The sequence below is a fragment of the Chinchilla lanigera genome, unplaced genomic scaffold (genome assembly GCF_000276665.1).
Source record: "Chinchilla lanigera isolate Chin_1 unplaced genomic scaffold, ChiLan1.0 scaffold00141, whole genome shotgun sequence".
NCBI lineage: Eukaryota > Metazoa > Chordata > Mammalia > Rodentia > Chinchillidae > Chinchilla > Chinchilla lanigera.
Window position 1 is genome coordinate 1,478,167 of NW_004955542.1, and position 17,805 is coordinate 1,495,971.

At 51.8% G+C, this 17,805-nt stretch overlaps 1 long non-coding RNA gene across 4 annotated transcripts; it reads left to right on the plus strand.

Moving 5' to 3' along the window:
* The first annotated feature begins 403 nt into the window (after positions 1-403).
* LOC102021391 lies at positions 404-17,326 on the plus strand. Of its 4 annotated transcripts, none has more exons than XR_264854.1 (3): positions 404-2,828; positions 12,884-14,978; positions 16,782-17,326. It is a non-coding gene; the product is annotated as an uncharacterized LOC102021391 (long non-coding RNA). The 4 variants fall into 4 exon arrangements; XR_001232169.1 differs by lacking the exon at positions 16,782-17,326 and adding an exon at positions 15,206-15,852; XR_001232170.1 differs by lacking the exon at positions 16,782-17,326 and having other exon boundaries at positions 12,884-13,466; positions 14,828-15,852.
* The last annotated feature ends 479 nt before the right edge of the window (positions 17,327-17,805 follow it).

Consider the following 17,805-nt stretch of genomic DNA (forward strand, 5'->3'; position numbering starts at 1 on the left):
CTCGTCTGCATTGCCCAGGCTGAGACCTGGCCAGGCCCTCGCACCTGGAACCTGGTGACAGATTTAGCATCTGTTCCGACACCGCCTCTCCCTGCCCCCTGGACTCTCCCTGTCTTGGTCTGCGGCCGGAATATCGTGAGACCATCCCTGTGCCCCTTGCCAGCTGGCTGGCATGCACGGCAGGGACCCAGGACTGATAGACTGTTCCCGGCATCTGTAACAGAACTCGCTGGCCTGGGCAGGGTGGTGGCAGAAAAGAGGCACGGCCCTTCTGACAGCGGGGTCCGGCAGGCTGGGAAACCAGCTGGAGACAGGAGGCCATGCAGGCAGGCGCAGCCGCTGTGGCTCAGGAGAGTAGACTGGGTGAGGTTAGGCAGCCCGGGCACAGGTGAGTGTGGTGGGGGCGGGGCGGGAGAGGTCCAGGCACTGCAAAGGGGGAGGGGCAGCACTGCCACGGGCCTCCAGCAGATTCTGGGGGGAAGCGCTCTGGGCAGAAGCACCTAGAGGCTCAGCGAGCCACATGGGTGCGGGCCGGTTCTGCTCCTGAGAGTCTCTGGTCAGGGAGGAGGACAAGGGCTGGGCCGCGCCGGGACAGAGTGCCTTTCCTGCAGAGTGCTCCCTCCCGGAGCACCACTCTTTTCCACCTGCGGGGCCGGCCTCACAGTCTGCATGGGGAGTCCTTCTGCAAGGGAGAGGTCGCCCAGTCTCAGCTGTGCCGCACCCCATGCACAGGGCCCTGTCCTCTGCCGAGGTGACTGGGGGCAGGGTCTCAGCTCCACCCTGCAGCCCATGCAGACTGGAATCCCCTGTTCCCCTTCCCCACCCCGAGCCCTTCCCAAGATTGCTTTCTTGGTCACGTCTTCCTCTGGCCCATTAGATCCTACCAGGAGGACTGTGCCTCATGCTCACGTGAGAGTACGGGAAGCGGGCACACAAGGTCATGTGTGTGACCCTGCTTCCTCTGTTTTCCTAATTCTTACCCCACATACCGTCGGGGGCTGGGTCCCCTTCCCTCTCCATGCTTCAAACCACAGATCGAGGGACTCGCCTTGACCTTGCACAGCACTTGTGCCAGTTAACCTTCATCGTTGACCTGATGGGTTCAGACACTCCTGGAGCGGCCCTCAGTCACGGCTGCTGTGCTCCTCGCTGGATTGATCCACGGCAGGTCAGGCTGAACGTGCTGTCAGGAGGCAGCTGGTTGGAGAAGGCAGGACGTTGGACATGGGCCTCGGGAGGCGTGTCTCTGGCTGGCCCTCTGTCCCTGTGCCCTGCTCCGGCCACCAGGAACTGAACATCTTTGATCCACGATGCTGTTCCCACCTTAGTCCACGGACTGAGACCTCTGACACTGAGAGCCAAATTAAGCTTCTCCTTTTTAAGCTGCAGGTGCTGTGCATTTTATTCCAGCAATGAAACGCTGACTGATACATGACCCCATTGAAGCGAGGATCAAAAGACAGAGTATAGCTGGGAAAGGGGCTTGCTGTCTCCCATCAGCCAGAACAGCAGGCCGGCAGGGTGGCTTTCTCTGGGGCAGCCCCACGTGAACGCAGAGCACAGTGAGCTGTGCGTGCTCGGGAGGGAGGCAGGCAGTTTCAAAGGCTGACATAAGCGGTTCCGAAGCCACAGTCCTTGCTGCAGGAGTAAGAGCAAAGGTGCTCAAGGATGAGCAGCAAGGGTGGCTCCTGTCCAAGGCTGGGCAGAGCTGGCGCAGGCTGACGTCTTTGCAGAAGTATTTACTACACCATCCCATGGCCTGTGTGGAGGCTGTAGGCCTGGCAGGGTCTTCTGTGATCGGTTCTGGCATCAGGCACGAGCACAGGGCCCCTCCTTCCCGTCTGCCCAGTGTATCTATTTATCACTTATTTTCTGTTAGGGTTGGACACCACGACTCTATCTGGACTCTAACGATGTCCAAAAGCCTTCAGGAAGCTCCCATGTAGATTTCGTCTTTCTGTGAATGAACACAGGGATGAGGATGGGGCAAAGGAGACACCGGAGACCCGCACAGCCTGCTGCTGAGCAGAGGGTACAGGGCTGCTCTTTTGACTTCTGGACCCCTAGGAGTCTGCACCACACAGATCCCAGAGGTGTCAATGACCTGAGCTCCCCTCGAGACAGGAAGGGCCTGTGTAGGAGGAAGAAGCTGCGGCACACGGGAGGAGGGTGCTGGTCAGATGCCAGGTCCTGGGGCTGCCTTGTAGGGCCCTGAGCAGGTGGCACATGGGTGCAGAAGGAAACTGAGGAAAAGGCCCAGCCAGGACCCAGCCAGGTGGCTTCTTGGTCTGGGTCAGGTGGGAGCATCCAACTCGTTCCCTTGGCAACCATGCTTTCTCCCTCCATCTCTGCCTGCTGCGTGGTTTTCTCGTGCCTTGCCAGCTCCGAGGTCTGGGTGAGGGACAGGATCTCCTTCTGGCTGTCCTTTGCTGTCCAGCCTGCCTGACCTGGGCCATCTGATCTTCCCTGCCCCTCCCTGCAGCTCGCAGACACACAGCTCATGCTGCAGCCTCACCCCTCCTCCCCTGCACACTCTTCTGTGCAGTGACCCTGCCCACCCACAGGCAGGTGGGAGTGCCCTCGGCCCACCCACCCCTGCCAGCCTCACTACCAGCTGCACAGACCAGTGAGCTGTCACCAACGCTGGACCTGCCTTGTGGAGCCAGGCAACTCTAAAATCACTCTGGAGCCCTGCGATTTCCTCTTGATAAGTGGGGTAACACAAGGACCGCATGAGATGTCCCTGAGGCAGTACCTGTCACATTCGGACACAAGTGTACACACTTGGATCTGCACAAGGAGACGATGAGCACCAGAAATGGCTAATTGTAGGTAAATTTAAAACTTTTCTTCTTTCACTTTTGAAATTCTTGGGGCTAGGGATTTAGCTCAGTGGCACAGTGCCTGCCTGGCAAGCGTGAGGTCGAGAGTTTGATTCCCGGTACCAGAAGAAACCAAAACAAGGAAATGGCACTTTTGAAATTCTTTAACAGATAATTGGGTACTGTGGTAGGTTGAGTGAGGAAGATTGCAAGTTTGAGCTCAGATTAGGTAACGTAGAGACTTAGCAAAACCCTATTTCAAAGTAAAAAAAGGGGCTAGAGATGTAGCTCAGTGTGAAAGGCCTGTGTTCAGCTCCCAGTACTGGAGGAAAAAGATAATTGGCTGTTTAGCACTAAAATTATACAATGTATCTTAGGGGCTAAAAGTAGAAATGAATTTAATAATACCATAACTATACATGATCTAAACAGATAAAAGGCAAAGATTATTGGATTGCATAAATGAACATGACTGCATTAGTCACCTCTCTATTGCTGAGACAAAATACCTAGCACACACACTTGAAGAAGAGGCTTGTTTTGGTTCACAGTTTTAGAGACTTCAGTCCATGGTGAGCTGGCTCCCTGGAGGACATCATGGCAGAAGGGCGTGACAAGGAAACGCAGCGCTTGGGAAGCAGACAGCAGGGCAAGAGCCAGACAGGAAGTGACGTGACGGAGGAACAGATGTATCCTTCAAAGACATGGCTCCAGGGACCTGCATGCTCTGGCTGGGCCACTTTCTGTCATTCCACTCCCTAGGGGTCCAGCAGTGGCCCAGTAACCTTCTAAAAGCCCTGCCTTTGAACACATGAAACTTCTGGGGGATTTTTTACATTTAAACTATAACAACTACCCAACCATACATAGTACAAGAAATGCACTTTAAATATGAAGACACAGGTCAGAAGCAGAAGGATCTAGTTCAGGCGTGGTGGTGCGCATCTTTAATCCTAGCACTCAGGAGACTTGGGCAAGGGGATGCCAAGAGCGTGAGGCCATCCTGGGGTACATAATGAGTTTATGATTGGTCTGAACCACATAGTGAGACCTTGTCTCAGGAAACAAAGAAGAAACAAACATAAAAACCCAAAGTAGACCTAAAAGGATAAGAGGGCTGGAGTGGGTCTATTAACATCAGGAAAAGTTGACTTCAGGAAAAGAGATTACCAGGGATGCAGAGGATGTTTTATAATGATAAAAGTGTTAGTTTATGCAGAGGACATAATAAACCTAAACACAGGAAGGAAACCCTGCAGGACTGGAAAGTCAAAGGAACAAATTCACAAGTGCAGTTGGAGATCACAGACCTCTGTCCTAACAGAACAAGCACACCAGCCAACAAAGCCAGTGGAGATATGGAGAATAGAAGCAGCCCTACAAACCATCTGACCCTTGCAATTTAACAAGCACCATTGCAATGCAGCAGGTGCCACACTTTTAGGAAGCTTTCTACAAACACACAAGCCCTGATACAGGGTGGAGGGAGCTCTGTGGGTCGGTGGAGAAAGAATTCAACAAATCATGCTGGGACATTTCTGTCCACATCGAAAAAATAAAATAAAACTCTACCCCCTACTCATAGGATCCCCGGAGACAAAATCTGGGTGAGTTGAGTTTAATCATGGAAGGCAAAGTTTTATTTAAAAATACAGACATGATTTGTGGCTCTAGAGAAGGGAGTATGCACTGGGGAAGTCTTAAAAGACATGAGCCACACAGGACACAAATGGTAAAAGGGATCGTAACGAAGTTCAAATGGTCCATCAAGGGACATTGTAAAAAACTGAAAACTCATCATCACGTAGACTGTATCTCTACCCCACAGAAGGACCAAAGGGTTAAAATCCAACTTATTCCAAGAAGTCCTACAAAAATACTAAACGATAAACAACAGCAAAAATTGTAACAAATTTGACAAGATGATTTATGGAAAAACTCTCCAATGGTGGATAAACTTACAAATGTGATCAGAGATAATCAGAGATAGGCAAATTAATCTATAATAAAATTGCACTTTACACCCAAAATAACAACCAGGAATTTAAAATTCCCATTGTCCCACATGCTGCTGAGAATGTGGAGAAAAGAGAGTTCTGTACACTGCTGGAGGGAATACAGCTTGATATAACCACTTTGGGCATCAAATTGCCAATAGCTTGTGGATTTGAAGACATATGCACCCAGTGATAAGAAGCCCCACTCCCGGCATCTGGCAGAGGCCTACAAAAATGTCAAGTGCACAGGAAATATTTTTGCTAGAAATATTACGTTTTGTTTTGGGACATAGAAATTCAGGTGATGGTAATCATCTCACTAGGATGAAGGTGAGCTCTCAGGAACAGGCCAAGGCATGTGGTGGCTTCAGCCATGGACTGAATGCTCCATTTCTTAAGCAGATTGTTGGTTCATGGTGCACATGATAGTGTTAGCTATTTATTTTCATAGGCCCAAAAATTTGCATATATTTTAGTTGTTTCAAATGCTCTGAAATTTGGTTTTGCTGTATAATACATCTACAGCAAAAGCATTGATAATGTGGAAGACCACTGATTTTCAGCCTGCAACATTTGCTGCTGGAGTTGTCAGAAAGCTCAGTGGGCTTCTCTTAAATAGGTGTTGTGTTTAAAAATGTTTTATGCTGCATTCTCACAAGGGAGAAAAATAATCTAGGCTCCTCCCACGATCTTTCTGCTAACGCAGTAAGTTTTGAAGTGTGGTCTAGGCCCCCGGGGCTTTCCTAAGACTTTCTCAGGCGTTCCTGAGGTCAAGTTGATATTCACGATGCGAAGAGGCCACTTTCATTGTTGCCTGTGCAGCCACTCAGATTAATGGCGTCAAAACAGCTCTGGGGCAAGCGGCCCATGCTGACGGCACTGGGGAAAAAGACAAGGGAAATAGTTCCACTTGAGAGTGTTCTGGATGAGCTAGCGGAGTGTTTATTTTACTAAACCTTAATGCTCAAGCACAGATCCTCCTGACGTTCTTCCAGAATGGAAAGTGCCTGAAATCCCTTTGGTGTTGCCCATGGAAATGCTCCATGGCCAGGGTCAGAGCTGGGCCAGCCACTGCGTTGATGGAGCTCAATTTTACTTGAAAGAATGACCTAAAAACAGCTCAGAGCTTAGTGCTTAGCAGATATTTTCTTCAACGTGAATGAAGTGCTCTGGTCAGTCCAGAGAAAACCACTAGTGGTGTTGGTTGCCAGTGATAAAGGTGAACTTTCACATGAAATTTAAAATGCTGGAAATCACCACCACCAAAATCCTCATCACTTCCCATGACTTAAAGCCTTTGCCAGTGCAGTGAGTGGAGGTATTAGTGGTATGAGCATCTCGTGTTGTAGAATGAGTGGTTTCTACATCTGAAATGCTGAGGGACCCGTTATTTTCCACATGACCAAGACTTCATGATCTAACTTCACCAAAGGTAAGGGACACACCCAAAGTGAAAGACAGGCCAATGTGTGAATGTAACTGAGAAGAAAAAGCTCAGGTTACACATTACAACTCATCTTCAAGAAGCTATCAGTGTTTGTGTATTGTGTAAGATAAGGGTTCGGTTTCATTCTTTCCCTTGTAGGTATCCAGTTTTCCCAACATCATTTGTTGGAAAGACAGACTGTCCTTTCCCCGTTGTGAATTCCTGGCACTGTTCTTGGGGATCTGCTGACCGTTTATGTGTGGGTGTATTTCTGGGCTCTTACACATAGGACCAGAACCGGTAGAGCTCCGGGAAGAAAGCAAAGGCACAGAGCTTTGTGCCTTTGGTGTTGGAAATAAACGTGTGTGTAACACCAAAAGCAAGGCAACAAAAGCAAAAGTAGACTTGTGGGGACACATGGAACTAGTGCTGCACAGCAAACAATCAACCACATGAAAAGACAATCTACAGAATGGGAAAAAATAAGCACAGACCTGATTAAGAGGCTAATTATCAGAATATAGAAGGAATTCTACAGTTCACAGCAAAAAAGAAACACCCTAGCAACCACTTTAAAATAAACAAAGGATTTGAACCAAGCTTTCTCCAAAAACACAGGAATGAACAGGTATTTGAAAAGATACTCAATGTCATTGATCATCCAGGAAATGCATATCAAAACTACCACAAGAGACCACCTCGTGCCTGTCAGGATGGCTGTTACCAGTTTAAAAAGAGACAGTGAAACGCAAGTATTAGTGAGGATTCAGAGAAATCAGAGTCCTGTGCATTGTCAGGATAAATGTAAGATGTGCAGCTGCTATGGAGAACAGTATGAAGGGTCTTCAAAAAATGGAAAGTAGAACGGCCACCTGGCCCTGCGAGTGTTTGTCCAAAGGATTTGAAAGCAGGATCTAGGGAGGGATTAGTGCACCCCTAAAGGCCCTGCAGCATTGTTCCCTCCGATAAAGATGTGAACTCCCTACTCGTCCCGTTGGGTGAAGGGGTCGTGCAGATGCAGTGTACACATACAGAGAGGTGTCGTTAGCCTTGAGAAGGAAGGGCGTTCTGATGCTGCTCCAGCATGGATGGGCCTGGGGATGTTGCACTGACAGGAAGACACATTCTGCATGACCCCACTTGTGCGCGGTCCTCAGAGGAGTCGGACTCAGACTCGCAGGGAATGGGGTAGGTTGCCGAGGCTGAGGCGGAGGCTGTGCGGAGCTGTTGGGAGATGTAACATCATGGTCACGGGAGACGAGCAAGTCCTGGAGCCCTGCTGCACAACATGTGCCATGGCTCACACGCGGGGTCACGCACTTACAAATCCCTCAGGAGGGCCGACTACGTGTTGTGCCTTCTTACAGCAATACAATGGAATAGGAAGAAAAGAAACAGCCCATTGTCCTGCCTAGCGTAGCATCAAAGATTACTATCCACAGTTAGTAAAACACTACTAAAATGTGCCCCTCCCGAAATCTATGCATCTCACTTTCATCACGTATCAAAACCAAAAGAACACGTTCAACTGGTGGCTGCGGATGCAGGTGTGAGAATCCAGAGGTGGTAAACTTGTAAAGCAATATCATTATTTTCACTGATCTTTAAAATGGAAAGTGAAGTGTTTTCCATAAGCCTGTGATTTATGCTAGCATATGATGTTTGCTCTTATTCTTGCTGAATAAATACTTCAGATGCCCAGTGTTATGATACAGTATACACTGAAGAATGTAACCCATCTGAACCACAGGCCCAGGCTGGGGGTCAGGCATTTTCACGGCACTTTGGAGCCCTGGAGGTGCACAGCTGCGACCCCAGAGGAAGCACCCTTCCTCACCCCATCCCACAGAGGGGATGCGGGCTCACAGGCACGGACCCAAGAGTGCAAAGTGGCCACGCATGCATCCACGTTGGATCAGAGGCCCTGTGGGTGTAGAAATGTGTGTTTCATTGTGTGGAATAGCATTAGTCAGATGGAAAGTTCTAGAGAGGGTGTCAACAGCCAAGGTTTTATTTCTGGTAGAAAAAAAAAACACCAATAGTGCTTTGTATTCAAAATCTGTGCGTTGGAAATACCGGTCTTACCGGGCTCATGCTGAAGCCTGAGTAGAAAGGTTCCTGCCCTTGTTCTCAGTCCATGCAGGGAAGAGGAATTGGGCTTGGCCTGCAAGGCCTTGAGATGTTCAAGCAGAGGTGCCCTGGTCCGGGGCCCCGACCTTCCCCAACTACTCCAGCAGGGAGACCGTGGGCCCGAGGACAGCACCCTGTGGCCTTGACTCTCAGTGGAGCAATGGCTCACACCCCTGGCACTCAGGGACCCGCAGATGACACCACCTTGCTTCTCAGCAACTTCGCTCTCCTGAGAAAATCTAACGGTACACTGTCCCTCCATGAGACAGCTTTAGTGAGCAGCACCAGGAGGGAAACAAGCAGCTCTGAAATCCTCTTTCCTGAGTGTCTTTATGAGGTGTGGTCAAAAATATGGTGAAGGCGGCTATCAAGGTCATCTAACAAAGAGGCAGCTCGTAAAATCAGATGGTGTCCTCAGCCGCCTTACTCACTGGACCTGGCGCTGTGTGACTTCTGGCCATTCCCCGAAGTCTAAATGACTATGAAAGGGAAACAAAGGTTTTGAATTAGTTTAGGACATTAAGGCAGCCACAATAGCACATCTAAAGACACGAGAAAGGACTTCTAAGACTGCTTCAGAAAGTGGCAGGAAGATGGGATGAGTGTGTTCAAACTCAGGAAGATTCGAGGGAGATTAATGGCAATGCGTCTTTTAGTGCAATAATGTTTTTAAAAATTTAAATGTTCACCATTTGATGGTGCCTCAGTTCACAAATTTAGTTCCTTCCATGATTCTGGTCCCTCAGTGAACTGGACAAGAACTATATCAAATTCGGGGGGTAGATTCAAGGTTGACCTGATGGGGACATTTGATTGGTTCTTGTCCAGGTAGGGGAAACGAGGTACCACTGTATTTTTCAATCACATCTCATAAAATGTTAGTAGTGGGTAAAATTCTCCAAATGACCAGAAGACAGACACAAAGGAGAGATTGGCAGTGCCTGGGGCTGGGGGAAGGAAGGAGGGCTGTGGTGGGCAGTAGGAGAGACCGGGATGGAGGTCTCGTGTCATATCTGTGGGAGGAGACGGGAACTCACAGTGTGATACACTCCACAGAAGGGACACACGCAGTGAGGGCAGGGAGACTGGGGACACAGGGCAGGGTGGCTGTCCCCGGTGCATGGTGGCTTCGTGGCTATGACAGAGATACGGTCCAGGATGCAGGCTCCAACCTAGATTCTAGGCCCCCAGCTCTTTGTGGTGTCACAGATCCAGGTCCACGAGAGGCTGGGGAGGAGGCCCAGGTGCCCATTTCAAGGGGCCTGGCATGGGGCCACCCATGCCCTCCTGAGCAGGCACTGCTTTGCCAAATAGACACTTGATACCATGGAGCCCACGAGTGGGCCAGAAGCCCCTTCACAAGTGGTATTATTTCATACGACTTTAATAGGAATCAAAATATCCCACGGAATTTAGGGGTTTGGCAAGGTCTAGAGTTGGTTTTTAAGTGCTGTGGCTTGGCAGACCCAGAACGCACTTGGGAAGTGCTTTCAGCAGACCCCGTGGCTGAGCTGTTTGCACCGATTCCATGGAGATCCCACGGTTTGCAGTTGGAGGGACAGCGGGGTCGTCCTCGCATTCAGCACCAGATGTGCACCTGGTGCTGCGGAGCCTCTGGGCGGTTTGGTTGCGGTGCACCTTGTGCTGCTGCCCCAGGACTGGCCCTGGCCTGTGCACAGGGAAGGCTGTAGCGTGGCAGTGGAGGTGACGGTGGGGGGGACCCTGAGAGAGTGATGGGTGGCTGTGGGGACAGGTGCTGTGTGCCCGCCCCCGCCCTGTCCTGGCTCTGTGTGTCTCAGTTCACGCGGCCTTGTCCAGGGCCGAGTTCCGAGTGTCTGGCGCCATGGCCGGTCACGCCCCATCAGGTGTGGACATGAGGCCCGGCCACAGGGTCCTGGAAGGCCTGGTGGGAAGACACTGCAGCCCCCGTCCTTGGCTTATTGGAATTCTTAGTGGAAAACTGTTCAGTGGCCCACGTAAAACACATCTGTGTGGATGGCGTGCCGGTTCTCTGTGAAGATTGAAACGCAATGCAGCTCGATGCCTGGGGCTGCTACCCCCACCGTTCCCCTTGGGCCGGGTGCTGGCTGGCTGCGTGAGCCACACAGGTACGAAGGCAGCAGCGCAGCCCAAACAGGTCAGGAATGCACGGGACCCGGGTCGCAGACAGGCCCTGGGCCCCTCTTGCCTGGGGCAGCCTCCTCTCGGACTCTATGGTGCCCTGTGATGCCAGGACATGCCCAGGGGAGTAGTCAGCCAATGAGGACACAAGCAGGTCTCCTGGCCCTGCACGGCTGCCCAGCCAGGGCCCTGCTGTGTTGACGGGGATCAGCGACCAAGAGGAGCCACTTGGTTGGATGCCAAGGGAGGCAGCGTAGGTGACCCCTGTCTGCCTGCGTGGCTTGCAGGCCTCACTGTGCCCCTTTCCCAGGGCACTGCACGGGGCGGCAGGGATGGGGTCCCTCTCTTAGGGATCAGGCCTTGTTTACTCCAGGTTGGGGGGCTGTGGGAGCCTGGCTTTGAGTTGAGTGCAAAACATGGGGCAGCTGAGGGAACTGTCCCTCCAGAAGGGGCTCTGCCCACCCTGGCTCCCCTCGCCCAGAGACCAAGCAGGTGCCTGTGCTGCCTGCGGCCCCCAGGATGTGGGGACCCCAGGCCCAGGAGTGGAGGCTCCAAAGGGCCCATCTCACATCGGATATGGTGGGCAGCGGCCTTGACCGTCTTCTCCTGGGGGCTGCCCCGGCTCTCCACCCCCAGCTGTCCAGGAGTCCATGAGTGCCCCCTGGGTGCCATGGAGGGTCCCTGAGCTGGAGACCCAGTGTCCTGATGACTTTAGCCTCTTCCTCCGACCAGACGAGAGGGCGCACTCTGCAGAGGAAGCAGGAAATACATGCTTTTCTAAAGAAGAAAAGCAGGAAAAGCCCCTCAGGCCAAAGGCCCCGCTCTGTGTACCGCCACCCTCCCCACCCTGTCCAGCTGGCTCTCGCCTGCCGTCCTGTCTACCCCTGGGAGGCCCTGGACGCCCGGTCGGCCTGGCTGCCAGTTGCCAACTACGTGTTCCGGCTGCTCAGGTTGCCGTGGCTGGCGGCTTCATCTTTCACAGATGCCCTGGCGCTGCTCCCCCTGCCCCCCAGAGCTGCCAGCCAGCAGGGAGTCACGTCAGGTCACAGCGCTGGAGGGAGGAGGTGCATTCCACCATGTTATCTGTGTTCCAATCGCATCCCGAGGCTCAGAACCCCGACGGCCTCATGCACCCTTCCTCCTCCCACCTAGCCCAATCCTGGCCCCATGGTGTGGTCACAAAGCACTGGCCAAGCGGCCCTGTGAGCAACGGAAATGCACTGACCCCTGTGCCCAGCAGTGCTCTGGCTGTGTGCGATCCCAACACACTCCTGGGAGGAGCAGGTCTGGACACTTGTGACAGTGACTGACAGTGACGGTGCCGGTGACGCCGACCCCCAAGGCCCTCGCTGTGCTCTCCCAGGGCCATCACTTGGCACAGGAGGACAGGCCAGGGCAGAGTCTCAACGACCTCTATCACGGATGGGCTGGCAAGTGGCAGAGCCTGGTGTCCCAGCCCCACCCCTGCAAGACCCACACCACCCGCCCTATTTCTTTTCCATTGTTTTCCTTAAAAAAATACTGATTTTTTTTCCTGTTGAAAAAAATATAAAAAGTGATGGGCAATATCCACCAACAGAGTATCTCCTGGGAAAGTCTCATGCTAGCATTTTTTAAATGGTTATTAGCACATTTGCAGTACAAAATGATAACTTTCATCATGGGGAGCTGGTACATGTACAGAACGCATCTTCATTTTTAATTTTAAAAATCTTCCTCCCTAACAAAAAAGCATGCGCTAAGAAGGGGTCTTTGACATTTCTGTATAGATGTGGACAGGCTGCAAGCGCCACCCTGCGGCCACGCCCCTGAGGTTATTTCGTGCTTCCTCTCCCTATGTGCCACTTGCATTTCCGTGCGCATGCGCTCTGCCCTCACTCTCTACCCTCCGTGGAACCTTCGCCTGGGGCAGCCTGCTGACCTCCGGCTGGTGCTGGTCCCTGGAGATGGACGGGTGAGGGTCTGTTTCTGCGGGAGAGCACGGAATGGCCTGAGCACAGCCCAACTGGGATTCATGTTTCATCTTGAGATGACAAAGCTCGAGGCCCGCATGAAGTCAGATACAGGGGAGGCTGTGCGTTGTGCCCTACAGGGCACTTATGTTTTCAGTGGTCCCTTCCTAGGGTCCAGGGCTGCTCCCTGTGGTGGGGCTGAGTCGGCTACTCAGATATTTCCCATCCTCTCCTTTGAGCTCAGCTTTATCTTTACACACACCTGAGCACACATGCATAGCCCTGTACACACGTGTTCCATCTGTGATTCTTGAATATTCCTGGCCAGATACCTTCCCCTGCCGTCTCTGTTCATCATGCTGTGGGGCCCTCAGGAGGTGTTTATCATCGAAGGGGAGGTTTTCCTGTGAAGTGGATTATCTCTCGATGCTGCAGGTACACTGAGGACAGCAGCCCCTCGGACGGTTCCCAGACGCAGCACCGCAGCCCATGGTGCCAAGAAACGGCAGCAGCTGTCCCCACCGCACCATGTGGGGCATTCCTGTGACTGACACGAGAACTCAGCCCCGTGAGTAGTCCAGGGAGGCCACGCTCCTCTGCACCAGGAGTGTCACACGAGGTATGCTGGGTATGTTGGGTCCAGGGCTGGCTCTGAGGAAGCAGCTCCCACAGGCTGGCCTTTGACACCTGCCTGGTCGAGGGACCGTTCTTGCCTGTGTGCCTTTACCTTCAGGACAATCGAGGCTGTAGTGGCTGAGGTGGCCACCTCACAGCCTGGAGCTGGGCAATCAAGACACCCCTCTCCCAGCAGGAGTTCTGACGTCAGCCACCCAGGAAAAATAAAATCTGCTTCCTTTTTCATAATGTTATTCAGACACACAAGGCTTTGCGCCCTACAAACAGTTTTCTCGTTGCTCCGCAATCTCCAGAAATGGACGAGAGGCCATGTAATTCTCAGTGCGCTCGGCGGACCGTAAATCACCTAGCATTCCTCTCCGACATGCATCTAAGTTACTCGGTGAGTTGCACAATGCTCTAGTAAACCTCCTCATGCATAGGCTTTTGTCCATTTTTGGAATTTTCTCTTAGAATGATTTCCCAGAAATGTCACCATGAGGTCAAATGGAACAAACAATTTCACGAACCCTGTTATGTGCTGCCAAATGCTTTTCCAGTAGTTTGTCTCCTTCTGCAGAGCCTGGGAACGTGGCAGCGGGCAGGTAGGATGTGGCAGGGTATTCAGAGCACAGGGCCACGTCGGAGGTCGCTCTGACCCAGAGCTCCAGACACGGGGGTAGGGTGTATGTGGCAGGTGGGAGGGAGACAGCCTCGGCTGGCAGGGGCTGTCCCTGAGGTGGGCAGGCTCAGTGGAGGGACGGCGCTCTGCTGGAGACCACGTGCTGGGATTTTATAAAAACACTCACCGCTGCTGACATTCATGAGGTCCTAAGTGGGTGTCACTCAGAAGGTGTGTCCACAAAGGGTCCCCTGATGGCTAACGTGGGCCAGTTAAGGATCAGAATTCATCATGGAAGCAACAGCTTGTAACCCACAAGACAAAGCAGGACCCCAGGGGCCACACTGGTGTGAGAACCAAGCCTGCACCTGGGGGCGAAGGGCTCCTCTCCGCAGTAGAGTGGGCACTGGTGAATGAGAAGGTTGGAGGTCAGGATCGAGGCTTTGCAACTTAGTAGTTACACGAGGTTCACACGCGGAACCTCAGCAGTCCCTGGATGAGGGAAGAGGATCTGGCTTTGTAAACACTGGCTCACCAGAATGACGACGTCACTCACTCGTGGAAAAGACTGCTGGGGCACCACCCAAGGGCAGAGGGACCCGGCACCTTGCTGTGGGCCGTCCTGACCAGAATGCATCTCTACACCCTAATCTGGGCCACCCTGCCAACGACCACCACGTCCTCACCACTGTCAAGTCCAGGGCGCAGGTGCCCAGCACCTGCTCCAGAGCAAAGATGCTGATGAGGCAGATGTGGTCCCCTGCCCAGTGCCAGGCTGTGTAGGCATAGCGGAAAGGGAAATGTTGGATAGCTGGTAGAACACGAATATGAACTCTGGATTGCTAAGAGTGTTAGATTATTGTTTAGTTTCCTGCCAAGTCTCTGCTCTTAGGGCAGACGCGCAATGAGGGGAAGCCGTGGTGTCCACCATTTCTCTCAATTTAGAGGACAGTATATGCACGGTGAGGCATTTCAGTGTATGTATATGTGCGCGCATAACTTAGGTATCTGTCTGCCTCTGTCCACCTGTCCGTTACTAACCTACCTGCACAGCACGATGAGGCCCGTGAAGAAAGCACGCACAGCTGATGGCTCTGGGTAAAGCCTATAATTCTCTGTGTTGCTCTTGCACCTTTTGAAAGATTTCAAAACAGAAGGTCACAAACTAACAAGCTGAATTTTGTTACCGTGCCGAGGCATGGCTGGCACTCCACATCCGGGGACATCTTCAAGTCGCCCAGGACCTCCAGTTTGGCTGACACCGTGCCACCTCCTCAGGCTTCCACAAAGCATGTGAGTTGTAGAAATTCCACGTCCTGTTTCTCAGGACCTTTGAACACACTGCTCCAACCTCCCAGCCCCATCTTCCTCCTCCCAGCACCAGCTGGGGGGCATCTCCTTCAAGGGATTTCTCCTTCTGTTCGGAGAGCGGGGTTTGTCCCTGCCTGCCCCCAGCCTGCCAGGGCGAACCCCACACTTCTGTGCACACTCTGTGACGCCAGCCTCCCTCTCCCCACCAGATCACCCAGGCAGCCACAGACACATCCCTGTTCCCAAGCCCGGAGTCCCGCGTGGTACTCGGAACAGACAGGCACGCAGTACACGTGCACGGAGAGGAGGGGCCCTTGGGCCAGCCGCTGTCGCCCACCTGCAGGTTTTCCTTGCACTAGAAAGAAACAGAGAAGGAAGTCTGTCTGCGTCCTTGGGACCGCACACAAGTGAAGAAGGGAGAGACTGTGAGGGTGGACAAGGTCCTATGGCCCTGACTTCTCCTGGCGAGAGTGGGCTGCCCCAGGGAGGGCTTGTCCTGCCCTTCCCGGACCAGGCAGCTCTGGCCTCCCAGGGGTCAGGTGGATGCACCCTCAGGGCTGTCCTGAAGGGCCGTCGGAAGGGGGATTTCACCACAGGGAGGTTTCAAAGAGGGAAGAGCACCTGCGCTCTTTTCAGATATGCGCACGTTTGTTCGTTCGTCCACTCACTCATCCATAGTGTAGAAGCAAGCTGGGCATAAGTGGTGTGCCCATCCATGACACAGAACTGTGGCTGACTTTCCTGCTTCAGAAAACTCAAGGGGAAGCCTTAGCAAACGTGGCATCTCCTCAGCAGGTGGCCCCTCCTGCAGGCAGCTATGTGTGTGGCTGTGCATGACTGCGTGTGGCTGCGTGTGGCTGCGTGTGGCTGTGCGTGACTGCGTGTGGCTGCGTGTGGCTGCGTGTGGCTGTGCGTGACTGTGTGTGGCTGCGTGTGGCTGCGTGTGGCTGCGTGTGGCAGTCGTGTCTCCAGGTCAGAGTGAGTGTGCAAGCTTTCTCACGTTTTTGAGCCCTGGGGATGTATTTTCTCACTGAATTGGCTAAAACCTTGTGCTTTCCTGAAAAAGAAATCCATAAAAAGATCAAATAATATACTTTAAATGGAAAAGAAGTAGCAGTCACAAGCCCGAGGCATGCCTACAGCTCAGTGCCTGCTCTCCCTGGTTAGGCAAGAGATGGCTCATGGCAAATGAAAGCCTCAGAAAACTAAAAGTAGAAAATCCATTCCACCCAGCTATTCCCCTTCTAGGTATCTTCCTGGGAAAGTCAAAGACATCATATTACAGTGGGGTATGCATAACCATGTTTATAGTAGCACTATTCATAATAGCTACATGTTGGAAGCAGCCTATCAGTCTATCTGCAGGTGAATGGATAAAGAAAATGTGATATTTATACACAATTGGAGTATTACTCTGCCATAAAGAAGGATAAACTTAAGTCATTTGTAGGAAAATGGATGCACCTTGAGATCATAATATGTGAAATAAATCCGACACATGAGCTTAAATATAGCATGATTTCTTGTATCGGAAACCCAAAGTATAAATAAAGAGCAAAATAAAATACAGATGACAGGACGCAGGGGAGGTAGGCTTTCTGGAGATGGGAAGTGGACACAGGGATGGAGCGGGAGGGAGGCAAGGGAGAAGAAGGAAATAAAAAGGACTGAGGTGCAATACGTGGACATACCCAGTGATGTATGTATTCAAGAGGTACCTCAAGCATGCACTAACAAAAATTTAAAGAAGAGAAGACCAGACCTCACCCTGTATCCTCCCAACAGGGAGACTGGGCTTGCTGAGCTGCACCGAGCCTCCGGGCAACGCAGTGTGAAGTTGGGGACAAAGTTCAGCTCCGAGCAAGTGCTGAGGAGCCCGGCAGCACTGACCCACCAAGCTGTGCTTCCAACTAGGACGCAGCCTGCCAGGAAGAGAAGTCACAGCCGGGGACACTTGGGGAGGTGAGGGCAGAGCCCTGCAGCATGGTCTGCAGGGAGCGAGAATTACGGGCTCCCTGCACAGCAGAACCGTCCCAGCTCACGGGACTAGTTTGCACTTCTCCCCAGTGAGGGGGTGAGGACTCAGTCAGACCTCGCATGGTGGCTGGGGAAGAGTCCTGTGCTTTGTTAAGGTGACAGGCGACGTGTCAGGGCAGAGTCCTGGGGTAACTCTGACTCGTGACATGATGGTAATGAACATCAGCACCCACTGGTGCCAGGGCCCAAATGCAACCTCATGGTGCACAAAAAGCAGCTAGTGAATTCACGTGAGTCCCCACTCTTGGCCTTCAACTTCCAAAACTGTGAAAGAAATAAATGCATTTTCCTGGGTTTTTTTTTGTTTGTTTGTTTGTTTGTTTGGTCTCTTTGAAACAGGGTCTCACTACACAGTTCAGGCTGGCCTTGAGCTCACTTTGTAGCCCAGGCTGGTCTTGAACTCACAATAATCCCTCTGCCTCAGCTTCCCGAGTGCTGGGATTATAGGCGTGTGCTACCATGCCTGGCTCATTTTCCTTATAAAAACCCAGACTCATTTTTTTATAGCAATGGAAAATGAACTAATGTAAACATGAATCAGAAGGATATTATATTTATCAATGTTACTGGAGGCAGGAAATAGTACAGTGACAGTTTCCATGTTGAGGGAAAACAATCTTTAAACCAAGAGTTTTATACCCAGCTAACCTATCATTTATATACATTGGCAAAGTAAGAGTATTTTTCAGACATTTTAGGCCTCGGAAATTTTATTACAATTTTATTGAGATATCTTAAAAAACAGTCCTGTAGGAAGAAAAGAAAAAATACT